Raw genomic sequence first — 7,500 nt, 5'->3', positions numbered from 1 at the left:
CCCGTGATAAAAAATTCTCAAGAATTTTTACATCGTATCTGGTATACAACACCTGGATTGGTAGGTGGATATATCTGGTGATTATCTTTACAGGATTGATATACATAAATGGCTTTCTCTACATTGAATTTCTTTAACATCGTAACGATATATATACATACATATATACGTACACACACACACACACACACACACACACACACACACACACACACACACACACACACACACACATATATATATATATATATATATATATATATATATATATATATTATATATATATATATGTATATATATATATACTCGTATATGTAAATTCTCGTTGAATGCAGACATTATGTAAAACTATTGTTTATAGATTTTAAAATAATATTTAGATCTCATAAAAAGTCAGGCTCTTAAATCCTGTGTTATCTCAAGCATATACAGTATTTAGATATGAAAGCTGATTTCTTTTCATTTATGTGAGAAATATATATCTATGTATTCACATGTATTTGTACGCATGATTTCTCTAGATTTAGTGTGTAAAGCTGGTCGTTCTGCCCCACGTTGGGCAGCCAAATGTTAGGCTGATTTCAAGGCAAACTCCGATCGAGATAATTTGGTTATTTAGAAAAGAAAGTTGGGCGCCAATGATAATATAGGGCTCCCTCTAAGTGCGAGAACAGGGGGATGTATACACACACACACACACACACACACACACACACACACACACACATACATATATATATACATATATATATATATATATATATATATATATATATATATATATATATATATATCCTGTAATCTTTTCTGGTATAACCTGGAATTTTACTTTCCATTGTTATAATAATAATAATAATGATTCTATTTGGCAAAGAATCAGTATACATGAAGTGCAGATAATGACAAGAACACATAGTTCGAAATAATAATTGCAAATTGCCGAGGATAACACAAAAAAGTATGTACGCTTAGTTCTTTTCCTCTTTCCCTCTCTATTTGCATGATTTCCTATACTAAAGCTAAACAATAGTTTTCCCATATTTTGTCCAGTTACAATGCTTTACATACTTTACATAGAAACTGAACTCACTATTCTGTCTCCATTTATTCCCATTTACAGATTGTATCTCACTCATCCTGTGTCTCCATGCAACCCTATTCATGTTTTCACTCTCTATGATCGTGACTATTAGAAAAAATTGCTATGTTGCATTACTGGTGTTAACAATGTACACTAAGGGGGCCCACAAATTACTTTTGCCCAAATTGTCCTTATTAACTTCTTTGGGAGGTTCTTGATACATTTCAGCAGGTTTAATTATATACCAAAAGGCTTCTTTCCTCTTATAAGAGAGGTAGACAGCAGATACCTTATCAAAAGCTTTCACTAGATCCAAGTATACAAAGTCTACGTACCCATCTTATAGCACATTAATCACTCTGGTAAAAAAAATTAACACATGACCTTCCTTTTCTGAATTAGTATTATTTTACAAAATCTTTTCAATTTTTTTTTCTTTGAAATATTTCATCTATCTGTTTTCTACAATTCTCTCACGCCTTGTAGCTATCATACTGGTCAGAGACACAGATCTAATTGAGAGATTCTTCTTTCCTTTAAAAATTGGTACCACGTTGGCCTATTCCAAGTCTATTTGGCACTTTTCCTTCTTCCAAGAAGCATAAAGTGAGTTTAGGATTTGTATCCTTCAGTTGTTCGTTACATGGAATATTCAGTCTGAGTTCCCAATAAGTCTTAAAAAAATTCTCACATCAAGCGTTTCCAACAAGATCTTATATATTCAGTTCTAATATTTCATTTATATATTTTTTTATGCTTTTCTAGCTACCACTCCAGTTACTGGTCCATCTGATTCTTCTCTAGCTGATTATTGTCTTCGTTTAATATATATATATATATATATATATATATATATATATATATATATATATATATATATGTATATAAGAGAGAGAAATGGGTGGGGAAGGGCAAACGAAGATGTGTTGGGAATGGAATTTATTGCCCTAACGTTTCGACCAACTTGGTCAGAATAAGACCAAGTTGGTCGAAACGTTAGGGCAATACACTCTATTCCCAACACATCTTCGTTTTCCCTTCCTCACCCATTTCTCTCTCATTTGTCTTAACTAATTATTATATATATATATATATATATATATATATACATATATAAAAAAAAATATATATATATATATATATATGTGTGTGTGTGTGTGTGTGTGTGTGTGTGTGTGTGTGTGTGTGTGTGTGTGTGTGTGTGTGTGTGCGTGCGTGTGCGTCTAAGCAGAAATGTAGTAGCACATTTGTCAACAACACACAAGAAACACACAGTCGGAGAAAATAAACTACGAATGAAAGAAGATTCTCCGTAGCCCCCTTCAGGAAAGTACTTTCCTGAAGAGGGCTACAGTTGGTAGCCGAAATATAGAATCTTCTTTTATTCGAAGTTTATTTTCTCCGACTGTGGGTTTGCATATATATATATATATATATATATATATATATATATATACACATATATATACATATATATATATATATATATATATATATATATATATATATATTATATTATATTTAAGTTTCTGTTATATTTTCTGTTGTATCTCTTCTCGACTCAATTGTCCCTAAATGTGACTTAATCTAACAAATTCCAAAATTTGCTGATTATATTGTATTTATTGTTGATGTTGTTTTAGACTTAATTTTTATTGGTCTTGTTGTCTTTTACTTATAGCTTCCTAACCTACAATTATTTTTTTTCATTGTCTTCCATTGCTGAAACGCCTTACTAAATTTACTATTGATTTATTTTTCCTAATATTTGTTTTTTATTCAATTTTTTCATGTAATTATCCTCATTCCACCCTGAAATCACGATACTTTTTCCACCAAAGTTTTCCTATTCCCAGTTGTGGGTTCGAATCCCGCACCCCCAAACAATCCCTAAAGCGCATCATAAGGTGACGGCTTCGGCCGCAACTATTATGCATCTGGCTTTCGCACTTCTCCCTTTAATTCTCAATAATTTCCTAGATATTTTTACTATATCACTTTGTCGTACAATTAATCTAATCTATATCATTCTTTATCTTCACCATATCCACTGATTTTCCATGATAATTCTTTTAGTTTCTGAATGTCTCTTATATAAATTATGCACATATCTCTTCAGAAGACGAATAAAATTGTCTGTCGGCATACAGGATCGAAAGAAAGTAAGGCTTGAACGCATTGCTAACGGGCACACAAATCAGGTTATTTGAACTTAGATGTAATCTTCATTCTCAAGCGAATATAGAATCTTGTATGAATGACATCAATTCGACCAGATCTCATCTACAGACCCGAGGCTTACAATTACTGGAAAGTAATCACAGTCCTTCGTATTCGGACAGGGCAACAGTCCGTACGCTGATCATCCGGTGTCCGCTGGCTCTACTCACTCCGACTCCTTCCTCACTCCATCTCCTCACTCCCTCTACGATCGCAACAACTCCGAACGAGAATCAGTGTTTATAGCATACGTGACACAAGCTCATATCGCCAACTTCAATCTTGTCGTTGATACAGATTATTTTCGCATAAGAAATCATTTTTTTCCTAACTTGTAGTGTCCTGTATACGGTAGGTGTGATAATAGAAAGTAATAGACTTGATGGAACTTGCATATGCGGTGTTGTTATTTGCTAGTCGCAGCGTCTAGGGAACGACCAATGATAGCGCGCGCAGCGGCATGACGTCACGGGACCCGGCCAATGGCACGCAAGGGCTCGAAATTTAAACTCTGCTCTATCTCCCCCCCAACTGAAGTAGAGCTAGCGATAAACAAACTTGCTTTAAAACCAGTGGGGACATGTGTATGTGTTTGTTTTGGTCAGGCTTGTCTACGTGTGGGTGTTGCTGAAGACCTTGCGTGCGTGTACATGCGTTTGAGATTATAATTCTGTATGAGGGTGTGTGTGTGTGTGTGAGTGTGTCTGTCGCCTTACACCGGTGATGTCTCGACGAGAACACACAACTTCAACGTCTTCGCAGTTGTGTTGTTGGTGTTGGAGCGTTCAAAGCAAAGAACGCTCAGATTTTTTTTAACAGTTCAGTGACGTTCACATGAAAATATCACTCAGAAAAAAGAAGACAGAACAACACAGGTGAACATAGAGATTTGGTTACGACTGTCCACGAAGTATATTAGAAAGTATTTCTGCATTAGAAAGTGGAATGGACGTCAGAACTGCCATCTTCATCGATCACAACATTCTGTGTTGCAGTAATTGATTCTAGAGGTGGCTGTATTTTTCATCTCCCCCCACCCCCACCCCTAGCTCAACTACTGAGACAACTGTCAAGGAACTGAGAACTGATTTGTGTCAGTTTATATAACTGACAAGTTACTAACAGTTGAAATCTAAACAGTGACATTGAAAGATATGACAGTTTAAGTGTGGTTTTAGATACTATTATCATTAATATTATATGAGAAATTGTTTTCGTCTTCTACACCACACCACACCACCATTCTCCACCATCATTCTCCACCATTCTCACCCTTCTCCACCATCTCCACCACGATAGTGTTGGAGATCCTTGGAAATCAAGTGAAGTGGAGAGTGTATTGGACACATTATACTGACATGTAAGTTATCATTTGATTTTTTTCATTATTATATTTTAGTGATGATTTATTTGATAAGACATTCTTTTTTCTCAGCTGTGCAGAAGACTGACATGTTTGAAAACCCACCATCTTTATCATCACTATTATTATGATTATCACCACCGTCTTCAACAATACTTTCAACAAACTCGTCTCAACTTTCACTAACACAACACCATCACTGTACACATTATCACCTTAGCCTATTTCTTCACCATCACCACCACCACCACCTCTACCACAATCAGGTGAGAACCTGACTTGTTCAGACTTGTAATGTGTACAACCTTGACTCCCTCCCTCACTCCCTCCCTCCCTCCCTCATCTCTGTCCTGGGTTGCCGGCTTTTTGTACATTGCAGTGTAACTTTTGTCACTATAAATATTCACTAAGACTATTCACTAAAACAATGTGTGAATACAGTGTCATGAAATGATGCATGCAAAGACACTCTCTTCTCTCGTTCTCTTCTTCCCTTCTCTCTCTCTTCTCTCTTTTCTCTCTCTCTTCTCTATCTCTCTTTGTATGGGTCAGTGTCTGTGTTTTAAGTTGTCAGTATCTTAATGACTTTTGTGATATTCCTACAGACAAAGTCAGCATTTATTGTTATGATTTTATTTATTTGCATATTTACGTATTCATTTATTTATTTTTTAAAGTGGTGGTTGACCACTTTTTAAGACTATTCCTCCGTTTTCTCGTTCTCTCTTAAATTTCTCCTGTACAACCAAGGAAAGAAGCGCTGGTTACTAATAACAGTAATCTGTGTACATGTATGTGCGTGTGTGTGTGTGTGTGCGTGTGTATGTGTGGGCGTGTGTATGTGTGGTTTTATGTGTGCGTGTGGGATTCACCATGGACTTGGATCACGTGTTGGACTCGTGATCAACATTTATTAACCTTCCGGATGAGAGTTCACAGTTCGTATGACCGATCTATGGGTAATACTGTGACCTTACACGCACACATACCCTCATCTCCCCGCCCACGAGAGTTGGAGTAACAACCCGCAGCTTAGCAGTACTGAAATAATTTCAGCCCTGTGTGTGTGTGTGTGTGTGTGTGTGTGTGTGTGTGTGTGTGTGTGTGTGTGTGTGTGTTTCGTAGCCACTTTACCGTGGATTTTCCTGTATAAGGAGTCAATTTGCTACCTTCCACGTCTTTGATAATTCACCAAGAGGGAGATATTGTGAGAGGGGGAGGACCCAATCTCCTCGCTACACCGACACTTCATCTACACCACTAACGTCCCCCGGCAGCTGTTTTCGCTTGCAGGTGGACATCTGTCCAAAAACTGGACCCGGCGTCGTTTGGGCAATCAGCTGATGATACAATAAAATCACCCAAGGACAGCCGGAGCAAAATCATTAAAGTGTGTCACTTCACATTCTTTAATGTGCGTGTCGCCAGGCGATTTTATTAAATTAATTATAAGGCCCTCTTAAGCAGAACAAATTCATTTGACGTTAGCCAGAATAAAGCCTTAGAATGTACGGGGACTTCTTAGGGGTTAACTGAGAATGATATTAATCCTTAAAGTTAATCCTCCTTAGTTGGTTAGTTTTATATATATATATATTTTTTTTTTGCAGTACTATTACCAATTCTGTTATCAAGGGAGCTACAATAATTAAACATAAGTAAATAAATAAATGAATTAATCAATTAATAGATGAATATAGAATAAATGATGATTATTAACTTCATATTCAGGTTGATGCAGGACTCCGTGTTCGAGGGACTAAGGCCCTGTTCACACTAGCGGTTTGAACAGCCGCGGTTCAATTACAATATAAGTCAATGGAGTTCTTCCTTGAATATGCGGTACCGCGGCGGTTTCCGCGCTGTTCAAACCGCTAGTGTGAACAAGGGCTAATGAATGTTATTAGGGAAGATATAGCCAGAACTAGGGGCCACGGTAGAGCCTCAGGGGAACTAAGGAGCAGGTATTCTTAGATAAGTACCGATCTCATCTCTGTTTCAGCTGGATTAAAGAAAAACTAGAATCTTCGTATGGCAACATCTTTGGTTAATGGATTGTTGCCACAAATTGGGTCTAACTTTATTCAGACTGAAACAGATCGGAAAAATGAAGATTAAATCTAATATTGATGAAAGAGAGTAGAGAATGGTTATCGGTAGAGGAAAAATGAGAAGAGGAGAAAATGGGATGGTGTAGAAGGAACTATCCGGAAAGGTAAATTTCTTATCCAACGCAAGGGTAGATTAATTACCATTAATCAATTAATGAACATTAATCAAAATCACCTGGCGGTAACTAAATTAAAGGTAAAAGTGCCACTCAGTATGGTCATATAGCGATTTCAACAAATGTGTCAATTATTTATATTATCTCTTTTAGTTTGATTAGTGTTTTATTTTATCTTTTGATATATTGATAATCAAATCATTTACGAGGATGAAGACTTAAACCAGATTATTAAGTCTTTACTTATTGAGTTACTAAATGAATTATTAAAGATACTCCCCTTTTACTCCTTATCACTCTTTATTCCTCTTTTATTTATCCCACTGCTCAACCCCTAGGATAGAAGCGATGGTTATGGGCAATAAAATATAGGAGATTTTTATGTTTTAAATTTTTTTTCGAATGTTAGAAAGAATTTTGAATTCTAAAGAGATTTCCAAAAAAAGATAATTATATAAATTTTCAAGACACCGGAAGCAACAGCTGGCGTCAACAATACATATACATACAAACACACACACACACACACACACACACACACACACACACACACACACACACACACACATATATATATATATGTGTGTGTGTGTATATATATATATATAC

At 35.9% G+C, this 7,500-nt stretch overlaps 1 protein-coding gene across 2 annotated transcripts in view; it reads left to right on the top strand.

The window, feature by feature from the left end:
* LOC143027552 (uncharacterized) overlaps nucleotides 1–7,500 on the top strand; it is a 182,300-nt gene that overhangs the window by 38,477 nt on the left and 136,323 nt on the right. The window contains exon 1 of one of the 2 annotated variants that reach the window (XM_076188857.1): nucleotides 3,830–4,661. The exons of the other annotated variant lie outside the window; for it this stretch is intronic. The gene's annotated coding sequence lies outside the window, so the exon portion shown is untranslated. Of the gene's footprint in view, nucleotides 1–3,829; nucleotides 4,662–7,500 lie in introns of those variants that run through there. 2 annotated transcript variants of the gene reach the window in all.

This window comes from Oratosquilla oratoria, chromosome 8 (assembly GCF_046742065.1).
Source record: "Oratosquilla oratoria isolate Oo_2021 chromosome 8, ASM4674206v1, whole genome shotgun sequence".
Taxonomy (NCBI): domain Eukaryota; kingdom Metazoa; phylum Arthropoda; class Malacostraca; order Stomatopoda; family Squillidae; genus Oratosquilla; species Oratosquilla oratoria.
This window is presented reverse-complemented; position numbering and strand designations above follow the sequence as displayed.